The sequence below is a fragment of the Rhinopithecus roxellana genome, chromosome 3 (assembly GCF_007565055.1).
Source record: "Rhinopithecus roxellana isolate Shanxi Qingling chromosome 3, ASM756505v1, whole genome shotgun sequence".
Classification (NCBI taxonomy): Eukaryota; Metazoa; Chordata; class Mammalia; order Primates; family Cercopithecidae; genus Rhinopithecus; species Rhinopithecus roxellana.
The window spans coordinates 144760924-144773743 of NC_044551.1; the positions used below are offsets into that span (position 1 = coordinate 144760924).

Below are 12820 nucleotides of genomic sequence, written 5' to 3' on the forward strand. Positions count from 1 at the left end.
TCCCCCCTCCCCCCTCCCCATGATAGGCCCCAGTGCGTGATGTTGCCCTTCCCGAGTCCAAGTGATCTCATTGTTCAGTTCCCACCTATGAGTGAGAACATGCGGTGTTTGGTTTTCTGTTCTTGGGATAGTTTGCTAAGAATGATGGTTTCCAGCTGCATCCATGTCCCTACAAAGGACGCAAACTCATCCTTTTTTATGGCTGCATAGTATTCCATGGTGTATATGTGCCACATTTTCTTAATCCAGTCTGTCACAGATGGACATTTGGGTTGATTCCAAGTCTTTGCTATTGTGAATAGTGCCGCAATAAACATACGTGTACATGTGTCTTTGTAGTAGAATAATTTATAATCCTTTGGGTATATACCCAGTAGTGGGATGGCTGGGTCATATGGTACATCTAGTTCTAGATCCTTGAGGAATTGCCATACTGTTTTCCATAATGGTTGAACTAGTTTACAATCCCACCAACAGTGTAAAAGTGTTCCTATTTCTCCACATCCTCTCCAACACCTGTTGTTTCCTGACTTCTTAATGATTGCCATTCTAACTGGTGTGAGATGGTATCTCATTGTGGTTTTGATTTGCATTTCTCTGATGGCGAGTGATGATGAGCATTTTTTCATGTGTCTGTTGGCTGTATGAATATCTTCTTTTGAGAAATGTCTGTTCATATCCTTTCCCCACTTTTTGATGGGGTTGTTTGTTTTTTTCTCGTATATTTGTTTGAGTTCTTTGTAGATTCTGGATATTAGCCCTTTGTCAGATGAGTAGGTTGCAAAAATTTTCTCCCATTCTGTAGGTTGCCTGTTCACTCTGATGGTAGTTTCTTTTGCTGTGCAAAAGCTCTTTAGTTTAATTAGATCCCATTTGTCAATTTTTGCTTTTGCTGCCGTTGCTTTTGGTGTTTTAGACATGAAGTCCTTGCCCATGCCTATGTCCTGAATGGTACTACCTAGATTTTCTTCTAGGGTTTTTATGGTATTAGGTCTAACATTTAAGTCTCTAATCCATCTTGAATTAATCTTCGTATAAGGAGTAAGGAAAGGATCCAGTTTCAGCTTTCTACTTATGGCTAGCCAATTTTCCCAGCACCATTTATTAAATAGGGAATCCTTTCCCCATTTCTTGTTTTTCTCAGGTTTGTCAAAGATCAGATGGCTGTAGATGTGTGGTATTATTTCTGAGGACTCTGTTCTGTTCCATTGATCTATATCTCTGTTTTGGTACCAATACCATGCTGTTTTGGTGACTGTAGCCTTGTAGTATAGTTTGAAGTCAGGTAGTGTGACGCCTCCAGCTTTGTCCTTTTGACTTAGGATTGTCTTGGCAATGCGGGCCCTTTTTTGGTTCCATATGAACTTTAAAGCAGTTTTTTCCAATTCTGTGAAGAAACTCATTGGTAGCTTGATGGGGATGGCATTGAATCTATAAATAACCTTGGGGAGTATGGCCATTTTCACGATATTGATTCTTCCTATCCATGAGCATGGTATGTTCTTCCATTTGTTTGTGTCCTCTTTGATTTCACTGAGCAGTGGTTTGTAGTTCTCCTTGAAGAGGTCCTTTACATCCCTTGTAAGCTGGATTCCTAGGTATTTTATTCTCTTTGAAGCAATTGTGAATGGAAGTTCATTCCTGATTTGGCTCTCTGCTTGTCTGTTACTGGTGTATAAGAATGCTTGTGATTTTTGCACATTAATTTTGTATCCTGAGACTTTGCTGAAGTTGCTTATCAGCTTAAGGAGATTTTGGGCTGAGACGATGGGGTTTTCTAAATATACAATCATGTCATCTGCAAACAGGGACAATTTGACTTCTTCTTTTCCTAACTGGATACGCTTGATTTCTTTCTCTTGCCTGATTGCCCTAGCCAGAACTTCCAACACTATGTTGAATAGGAGTGGTGAGAGAGGGCATCCCTGTCTTGTGCCAGTTTTCAAAGGGAATTTTTCCAGTTTTTGCCCATTCAGTATGATATTAGCTGTGGGTTTGTCATAAATAGCTCTTATTATTTTGAGGTACGTTCCATCAATACCGAATTTATTGAGCGTTTTTAGCATGAAGGGCTGTTGAATTTTGTCAAAAGCCTTTTCTGCATCTATTGAGACAATCATGTGGTTCTTGTCTTTGGTTCTGTTTATATGCTGGATTACGTTTATTGATTTGCGAATGTTGAACCAGCCTTGCATCCCAGGGATGAAGCCCACTTGATCATGGTGGATAAGCTTTTTGATGTGCTGCTGAATCTGGTTTGCCAGTATTTTATTGAGAATTTTTGCATCAATGTTCATCAGGGATATTGGTCTAAAATTCTCTTTTTTTGATGTGTCTCTGCCAGGCTTTGGTATCAGGATGATGTTGGCCTCATAAAATGAGTTAGGGAGGATTCCCTCTTTTTCTATTGATTGGAATAGTTTCAGAAGGAATGGTACCAGCTCCTCCTTGTACCTCTGGTAGAATTCAGCTGTGAATCCATCTGGTCCTGGACTTTTTTTGGTGGGTAGGCTATTAATTGTTGCCTCAATTTCAGAGCCTGCTATTGGTCTATTCAGGGATTCCACTTCTTCCTGGTTTAGCCTTGGGAGAGTGTAAGTGTCCAGGAATTTATCCATTTCTTCTAGATTTTCTAGTTGATTTGCGTAGAGGCGTTTATAGTATTCTCTGATGGTAGTTTGTATTTCTGTGGGGTCAGTGGTGATATCCCCTTTATCATTTTTTATTGCATCTATTTGATTCCTCTCTCTTTTCTTCTTTATTAGCCTTGCTAGTGGTCTGTCAATTTTGTTGATCTTTTCAAAAAACCAACTCCTGGATTCATTGATTTTTTGGAGGGTTTTTTGTGTCTCTATCTCCTTCAGTTCGGCTCTGATCTTAGTTATTTCTTGCCTTCTGCTAGCTTTTGAATGTGTTTGCTCTTGCCTCTCTAGTTCTTTTAATTGTGATGTTAGAGTGTCAATTTTAGATCTTTCCTGCTTTCTCTTGTGGGCATTTAGTGCTATAAATTTCCCTCTACACACTGCTTTAAATGTGTCCCAGAGATTCTGGTATGTTGTATCTTTGTTCTCATTGGTTTCAAAGAACATCTTTATTTCCGCTTTCATTTCGTTATGTACCCAGTAGTCATTCAGGAGCAGGTTGTTCAGTTTCCATGTAGTTGAGTGGTTTTGATTGAGTTTCTTAGTCCTGAGTTCTAGTTTGATTGCACTGTGGTCTGAGAGACAGTTTGTTATAATTTCTGTTCTTTTACATTTGCTGAGGAGTGCTTTACTTCCAATTATGTGGTCAATTTTGGAATAAGTGCAATGTGGTGCTGAGAAGAATGTATATTCTGTTGATTTGGGGTGGAGAGTTCTATAGATGTCTATTAGGTCCGCTTGGTGCAGAGATGAGTTCAATTCCTGGATATCCTTGTTAACTTTCTGTCTCGTTGATCTGTCTAATGTTGACAGCGGAGTGTTGAAGTCTCCCATTATTATTGTATGGGAGTCTAAGTCTCTTTGTAAGTCTCTAAGGACTTGCTTTATGAATCTGGGTGCTCCTGTATTGGGTGCATATATATTTAGGAGAGTTAGCTCTTCCTGTTGAATTGATCCCTTTACCATTATGTAATGGCCTTCTTTGTCTCTTTTGATCTTTGATGGTTTAAAGTCTGTTTTATCAGAGACAAGGATTGCAACCCCTGCTTTTTTTTGTTCTCCATTTGCTTGGTAGATCTTCCTCCATCCCTTTATTTTGAGCCTATGTATGTCTCTGCATGTGAGATGGGTCTCCTGAATACAGCAGACTGATGGGTCTTGACTCTTTATCCAGTTTGCCAGTCTGTGTCTTTTAATTGGAGCATTTAGTCCATTAACATTTAAGGTTAATATTGTTATGTGTGAACTTGATCCTGCCATTATGATATTAACTGGTTATTTTGCTCGTTAGTTGATGCAGTTTCTTCCTAGCCTCGATGGTCTTTACATTTTGGCATGTTTTTGTGATGGCTGGTACCGGTTGTTCCTTTCCATGTTTAGGGCTTCCTTCAGGGTCTCTTGTAAGGCAGGCCTGGTGGTGACAAAATCTCTAAGCATTTGCTTATCTGTAAAGGATTTTATTTCTCCTTCACTTATGAAACTTAGTTTGGCTGGATATGAAATTCTGGGTTTAAAATTCTTTTCTTTAAGAACGTTGAATATTGGCCCCCACTCTCTTCTGGCTTGTAGAGTTTCTGCTGAGAGATCTGCTGTTAGTCTGATGGGCTTCCCTTTGTGGGTAACCCGACCTTTCTCTATGGCTGCCCTTAAGATTTTTTCCTTCATTTCAACTTTGGTGAATCTGGCAATGATGTGTCTTGGAGTTGCTCTTCTGGAAGAGTATCTTTGTGGCGTTCTCTGTATTTCCTGAATTTGAATGTTGTCCTGCCCTACTAGGTTGGGGAAGTTCTCCTGGATGATATCCTGAAGAGTGTTTTCCAACTTGGTTCCATTTTCCCCCTCACTTTCAGGCACCCCAATCAGACGTAGATTTGGTCTTTTTACGTAATCCCATACTTCTTGCAGGCTTTGCTCATTTCTTTTTCTTCTTTTTTCTTTTGGTTTCTCTTCTCGCTTCATTTCATTCATTTGATCTTCAATCGCTGATACTCTTTCTTCCAGTTGATCGAGTCGGTTACTGAAGCTTGTGCATTTGTCACGTATTTCTCGTGTCATGGTTTTCATCTCTGTCATTTCGTTTATGATCTTCTCTGCATTAATTAGTCTAGCTGTCAATTCTTCCACTCTTTTTTCAAGATTTTTAGTTTCTTTGCGCTGGGTACGTAATTCCTCCTTTAGCTCTGATAAGTTTGATGGACTGAAGCCTTCTTCTCTCCTCTCGTCCAAGTCATTCTCTGACCAGCTTTGATCCGTTGCTGGCGATGGGCTGCGCTCCTTCGCAGGGGGAGATGCGCTCTTATTTTTTGAATTTCCAGCTTTTCTGCCCTGCTTCTTCCCCATCTTTGTGGTTTTATCTGTCTCTGGTCTTTGATGGTGGTGACGTACTGATGGGGTTTTGGTATAGGTGTCCTTCCTGTTTGATAGTTTTCCTTCTGACAGTCAGAAGGACTGTCTGTTGGTCTGTTGGAGATTGCTTGAGGTCCACTTCAGACCCTGTTTGCCTGGGTATCAGCAGCAGAGGTTGCCGAAGATAGAATATTGCTGAACAGCGAGTGTACCTGTCTGATTCTTCCTTTGGAAGTTTCCTCTCAGGGGTGTACTCCACCCTGTGAGGTGTGGGGTGTCAGACTGCCCCTAGTGGGGGATTTCTCCCAGCTAGGCTACTCAGGGGTCAGAGACACACCTGAGCAGGCAGTCTGTCCGTTCTCAGATCTCAACCTCCGTGTTGGGAGATCCACGGCTCTCCCCAAAGCTGTCAGACAGAGTCGTTCGCGTCTGCACCGGCTCCCGCTACTTCCCCTGTTGGTCTTCAGCTGTGCGCTGTCCCCAGAGGTGGAGACTACAGAGACAGGCAGGCTTCCTTGAGCTGCTGTGAGCTCCACCCAGTTTGAGCTTCCCAGCGGCTTTGTTTACCTACTTAAGCCTCAGCAATGGCGGGCGCCCCTCCCCCAGCCTTGCTGCTGCCTTGCGGATAGATCGCGGCAGACTGCTGTGTTAGCAGTGAGGGAGGCTTCGTGGGCGTGGGACCCTCCCGGCCAGGATTGGGATATATTCTCCTGGTGTGCCTGTATGCTTACAGCGCAGTATTGGGGTGGGAGTTACCCGATTTTCCAGGTGTTGTGTGTCTCAGTTCCCCTGGCTAGGAAAACGGATCCCCTTCCCCCTTGCGCTTCCAGGTGAGGCGATGCCTCGCCCTGCTTCAGCTCTCGCTGGTCAGGCTGCAGCAGCTGACCAGCACCGATTGTCCGGCACTCCCTAGTGAGATGACCCCAGTACCTCAGTTGAAAATGCAGAAATCACCGGTCTTCTGTGTCGCTCGCGCTGGGAGTTGGAGACTGGAGCTGTTCCTATTCGGCCATCTTGCTCCGCCCCCCCGTGATCTTGTTTCTTAATAAAATAAGTAACATGTGACCCAATTTAAGTAAAAAAATAATTACAGAGCCTACTTATAAGAAACACTCCTAAGTGTAACTTCACAGTCTTAATTTTGTGGAGAAATAGTTCTTAGCCTTAGATGCATTGTAGCATAAGGCATAACAGCCAAACAGACTTTCTGCAGGCTCCTTTTTTTAACTGTCTCTCTCTGCTGCCCAGACTGGAGTGCAGTAATGCGATCTCGGCTCACTGCAACCTATTCCTCCTGGGCTCAAGTGATCCTCCTGTCTTAGCCTCCCAAGTAGCTGGGACTACAAGCACATGCCACCATGCCCACCTGGCTAATTTTTTTTTTTTTTTTTTTTTTTTTTTTTTTTTTTTTTTGTAGAGACAGGGTTTCATCATCTTGTCCAGGCTGATCTCAAACTCCTGGGCTCAAGCGGTCCACCCACTGGCTTCCCAAAGTGCCGGGATTACAGGCGTGAGCCACCATGCCTGGCCACTATAAGCTAATTATTAATGTCCCCTTCCTGTACTTGAAGAATAACTAATGATAATAAGTATCTTTATGATGGTGAATTTCATCATTAGGTTGTTAGGTAAACAAACACTAATTCATCTAAGTAGAGAGAGTAAATTATGAAAAACATTTTACGTGTGAAAGTTCTTAACCATCTCTTATTGTAGAAAATTTCAAGATACACAAACATTTCAAACGTACGTATTTAGGTTGGTAATTGCGAAAACCGCGGTTACTTTTGCACCAACCTATAAAACAAGAGAGGATAGTACAGTGTATCCCGAGGACCCCTCACCCCCAGCTATAGCAATTATCAACTCACAGACACTCTTGCTTTATCAATACCTCTCTATACTTCCCCATATGCCTGGATTGTTTTGAAGAAAATCCCAAGCATCATCTATCTACAGTCATGCATCACTTAATGATGGGATATGTTCTGAGAAATGCATCCCTAATGACTTCATCCTTATATGAACATCATAGAGTGTACTTACACAACCTCAACAGTACAGCCTCTTACACACCTAGGGTATGTGGTATAGCCTATTGTTCCTAGGCTACAAACCTGTGCAGCCTGTTACTGTACTGAAAATTGTAGGCAATTGTAATACCGTGGTGACTATTTGTGTGTCTAAACATGGCTAAACATTAAAAAGATACAGTAAAATGCAGTATAAAAGATTAAAAAATGGTACATCTGGCCAGGCACGGTGGCTCACGCCTGTAATTCCAGCACTTTGGGAGGCCAAGGTGGATGGATCACCTGAGGTCAGGAGTTTAAAACCAGTCTGGCCAACGTGAAACCCCATCTCTACTAAAAGTACAAAAATTAGCCAGGTGTGGTGGTGGGCACCTTTAATCCCAGCTACTCAGGAGGCTGAGGCAGGAGAATAACTTGAACCCAGGAGGCAGAGGTTGCAGTGAGCCCAGATCACACCATTACACTCCAGCCTGTGTGACAAGAGCGAGACTCCATCTCAAAAAAAAAAAAAAAAGGTACACCTGCATAGGACACTTACCATAAATGGAGCTTAGAAGGCTGAAAGTTGCTCTGCATGAGTCAGTGAGTGAGTGCTGAGCAAATGTGAAGGCCCCAGACGTTACTGTACACTACCATATATTTATAAACACCACGCACTTAGGCTACACCAAATTTATTTTAAAAAATTTCTTTCTTTAATTATAAATTAACTTTAGATTACTGTAATGTTTTTACTTTATAAACTTAAAAAAATTGTTGATTCTTTTGTAATAATACTGACCTTAAAACACAAGCCTTTTATAGAGCTGTACAAAAATATTTTTCTTTATGTCCTTACCTTATTCTATAAGCTATTTTCTATTTTTTAAATTTGTTATTAAAAACTGTGACACAAACACATACATTAGCTTAGGCCTACACAGGGTCGGGATCACCGATATCACTGTTCTGCTTCCACATCCTGTCTCACTAGAAGGTCTTATGGGATTTATTAAACCAGGATTCAGTATAGGTGATAGGTCTCTTAAGTGTCTTTTAACATAAAATTTTCCCTTCCTTCTTTTATCTTGCAATTTAATTTTTTTTTTTTTTTTTTTTTTTTTGAAGCAGAGTCTCGCTCTGTCGCCCGGACTGGAGTGCAGTGTCCATCTTGCAATTTAATTTTTAAAGAAACCTGGTCATTTGTTTTATAGAATTTACACATTCTGTATTTGCTCACTGTAACCTTGATTAATGTGTTCTCCTGTCCTTTGTATTTCTTGTAATCTGACAGTTACATCTAAAAATTGACATGATGAAAGTTTGATTTTTTTTTTTCTTTGAGATGGAGTCTTGCTCTGTCACCCAGGCTGGAGTGCAATGGCGCGATCTTGACTCATTGCAACCCGGGTTCAAGCGATTCTCCTGCCTCAGCCTCCCAAGTAGCTGGGACTACAGACCCCTGCTACCATGCCCTGATAATGTTTGTATTTTTAGTAGAGATGGGGTTTTGCCATGTTAGCCAGGCTCACACTCCTGACCTCAGGTGATCCACAGTGCTGGGATTACAGGCGCCTGCCACCACGCCCAGCTGATGAAGGTTTGATATTTTGGTAAAAATTTCTCATGTTAAGGCCATATAATATCTAATGATCATAGGCTACAACCATTCTGTCATTAGATATTGATAACATGGTAATATGCTAATTCTACCATTTCTTCTTCATTTATTTTCTAAAATACTTCTCTAGAGGGAAACTCTCACTAATGACCTGAGTATCCTGAGGAAAAGTTTGTCCAGGAAAGGCTTGACTCTTTCCCTTTATTCATTAGGAACGTACAGATTTTCATGTACTTGATGTGTTACAATTCATCAGTGTTATTATTCTTTTTTTTTTTTTTTTTTTTGAGACAGAGTTTCACTCTTGTCGCCCAGACTGGAGTTCAATGGCGCGATCTCGGCTCACTGCAACCTCTGCCTCCTAGGTTCAAGCAATTCTTCTGCCTCAGCCTCCCAAAGTAGCTGGGATTACAGGTGCCCACCACCAGGCCCAGCTAATTTTTTTGTATTTTTGGTAAAGATGGGGTTTCACCATGTTGGCCAGGCTGGTCTCAAACTCCTGACTTCAGGTGATCCGCCTGCCTCGGCCTCCCAAAGTGTTGGGATGACAGGCGTGAACCACTGGGCCTGTGCAATGTTGTTATTCTTACAGAAGCTCAGACTGCCGCGTCTTTGCGCAGTGGGAGCTTCTTCAGTTTCATCCCTAAGTCCCTTGAACAACAGCCCAAAGTTAAAGATGTTTAATAACTCCTTGGCCTTCTGCTATAAAATGTTTCAGTCTCATCTTTTACATTTCCCCCCCCCCCCCCCCACAAACTTAGAATCCATTACTTCTCCAAGGAGTCCTGATTCCTTGCATTAGAAATGAGAAGCAGAGACCACAACCTGGGCAGGAAAGGTGCTCCTCACATCAAAATGGGCATTAGTTCTCAGCCTTTTCAGTGGACAGAATTAGAAATTATGTATTTTTAAAGCATTTATATTAATAATCTGTAATAATTTAGGGTATATGGTTTTACATAATTTCTTTGATTTTATGTCTGTATCTCTGGTTTTTAATTTTTTTTATGCTGAATGTCTTGATATTTAAAGACAAACTTATTTGATTCAAATTAATATGTATATACACATTAATTAGATTCAGAATAGCAGTACCAATATTATCACTAACAAATGAATAGAGAAAGTAGTTTAAGATATTTATGAAGTTTCTTTCTCAAACTATATCTCATCTGGTACAGTCAAGTCACTGTATTTTGAAGTCACTTGAAATAATCCTTTTCCATGTGGTTAAGCTGCTGACTTCATACATTCTTAAGTTCATTTGTTTAATTTGCTTTTTTATTTTGTAGGAATGACTTTTATTTTCATTTAATTTTGTTTTATAGTTTAAAATATCTACAGGTACCAGAGCCCAATCTGGAAAATAGACCCATTTCACCCTGGGGAATCTGGCTTCTCCCTCCCTTCTATCTAGGCCCCTCCCTCTCTCTCTCTATGTAACCATTTTATTTATTTTGTGGCTTATCTTTCTTTTTTTAATGTAAAGAAATATTTATATGTATCCGTGTTACTTTAAAGATAAATTTCAACACACTATATATACTTTTCTCCACCTCACTTTTTTCACTTAAAATAAAAATGAGGTGGAAAAAAGTATATATAGTGATACATAGTGTATAAAGTATATGCTGTAAAAGTATATAGTATTTCTATCTAGAAAATCACTCCATACCAATATGCAGTCATATGCTGCATAGCAGCATTTTGGTCAGTGACAGCGGTCCCATAAGATTTTAATACTGGTCGTGTGTGGGAGCTCACGCCGGTAATCCTTGCACTTTGGAAGGCTGAGGTGGGTGGATCATCTGAGGTCAGGAGTTTGAGACCAGCGTGGCCAGCATGATTAAACCCCATCTCTACGAAAAATACAAAAAATTAGCTGGGTGTAATGGCACGCGCTTGTAATCCCAGCTACTCGGGAGGTTGAGGCAGGAGAATCACTTGAACCCAGGAGACGGAGGTCGCAGTGAGCCAAGATTGCACTACTGCACTCCAGCCTGGGCAACGAGAACAAAACTCCATCTCAAAAAAAAAAAAAAAAAAAAAAAAAGATTTTAATACTGCATTTTTACTGCATCTTTTCTACATTTAGCTATGTTTGGATACACGAATACTTACCATTGTTTACGGTTGCCGACAGTATTCAGCACAGTAACATCCTCTACAGGTTTGTAGCCTGGGAGCAATAGGCTAGACCATATAGCCTAGGTGTGTAGGAGGCTATACCATCTAGGTTAGTGTGGGTGCACTCTATGATGTTTCCACAACAGAATCACCTAATGAAGCATTTCTCAGAACACATCCCTATCATTAAACTAGGCATAACTATAAGTAGATATTCATCATTCCTTTTAATATCTACCTAGTACTCCATTGTGGAAGCACACTACATTATTCAACTGGTCCTCCACTGATGAACATTTAGATTATTTCCAGTCTTTTGCTATTACAAATAATATTTCAATTTGCAGTCTTGTGCAGATGTATGTTTGTATTTTTGCCAGTATATTTGTAGGATAGATTTCTTTCTTTCTTTTTTAAGACAGAGTCTCGCTCTGTCACCCAGGCTGGAGTGCAATGGTGTGATCTCGGCTCACTGTAGCCTCTGCCTCCCAGGTTCAAGGGATTCTCCTGCCTCAGCCTCCCTAGTAGCTGAGACTACGGGCACGTGCCACCACACCCAGCTAATTTTGAATTTTTAGTAGAGACGGGGCTTTGCCATGTTGGCCAGGCTGGTCTCGAACTCCTGACCTCAGGTGATCCACCTGCCTCACCCTCCCAAAGTGCTGGGATTACAGGCATGAGCCACCATGCCTGGCCTTTGTGGGATAGATTTCTAGAAATTGGATTGCTGAGTCAAAGGGTAAATGAATATGTCATTTTACTAGACATTGCCAAATTCCTCTCCATAGCAGTTGTTATGTAGGTTTTATCAGTTTTCAAACTTGTAAAATTGAGGGTTAATAAAACTGTGCCAGAAATTTAAATTTGTTCAGATTTCTAATATAGAAATTAATTGCTTATATAAATATGCATATGTATGTATTATTAAACTCTTTCTTTACCTCCAGTTTTTCTGCCAAAAAATGCTACAGATTATGACAGGTATGTGGAGTAACAACATATGCTCAAAGGCTTTAACCAGATGCGGTCACTCTTCTAGGTAAACCCAACTGGTTCATCTTATAGACTGTCTTTAATATATCTAGACCAGATGCAGTGGCTCATGCTGTATCCCAGCACTTTGGGAGTCCAATGCAGGAAGATCGTTTGAGCCCAGGAATTTAAGGCTCCAGTGAACCATAATTAAACCACTGCACTCCAGCCTGGATGACAGAGTGAGAGATTGTATCTGAACAAGCCTCTCTACTATGATTAAAATAGTGTGAATTGCAATTATTTACCAGAAGCCTGAATAGGGTAATGTTTCCAAGGCTGTGGAGTCAGATAAGACCAGGGTTTGAACTCTGATCCTGCCAGTTGCTATGTCACTTTCTAAGGCCATTTCTTGATGGGAATGAAATGGGAATGATAATGCCCACCTCCTGGGATTACTGCTTAGTGAATGGCATGTTGTTAGATTATGATACAAAGCATTTAGCATGGTGCTTGATTTTTATTATTATTATTATACTTTAAATTCTGGGGTACATGTGCAGAACATGCAGGTTTGTTACATAGGTATACATGTGCCATGGTGGTTTGCTGCACCCATCAACCCGTCATCTACATTAGGTATTTCTCCTAATACTATCTCTCCCCTAGCCCCCCACCCCTTGACAGGCCCCAGTGTGTGATGTTCCCCTCCCTTTGTCCATGTGGTCTCTTTGTTCAACTCCTACTTACAAGTGAGAACATGCAGTGTTTGATTTTCCATTCTTGTGTTAATTTGCTGAGAATGATGGTTTCCAGCTTCATCCATTTCCCTACAAAGGACACACACTCATCCTTTTTATGGCTGCCTAGTATTCCATGGTGTATATGTGCCACATTTTCTTTATCCAGTCTATCACTGATGGACATTTGGGTTGCTTCCAAGTCTTTGCTATTGTGAACAGTGCTGCAATAAACATACGTGTGCATGTGTCTTTATAGTAGACTATAATCCTTTGGGTACGTATCCAGTAATGGGATCGCTGGGTCAAATGGTATTTCTAGTTCTAGATCCTTGAGGAATCGCCATGCTCTCTTCCACA

General features: G+C 40.9%; 1 protein-coding gene across 3 annotated transcripts in view; it reads left to right on the forward strand.

Annotated features, from left to right (window-relative positions):
- ACOT12 (acyl-CoA thioesterase 12) overlaps positions 1-12820 on the forward strand; it is a 72836-nt gene that overhangs the window by 9207 nt on the left and 50809 nt on the right. The gene's annotated exons all lie outside the window — the stretch shown is intronic.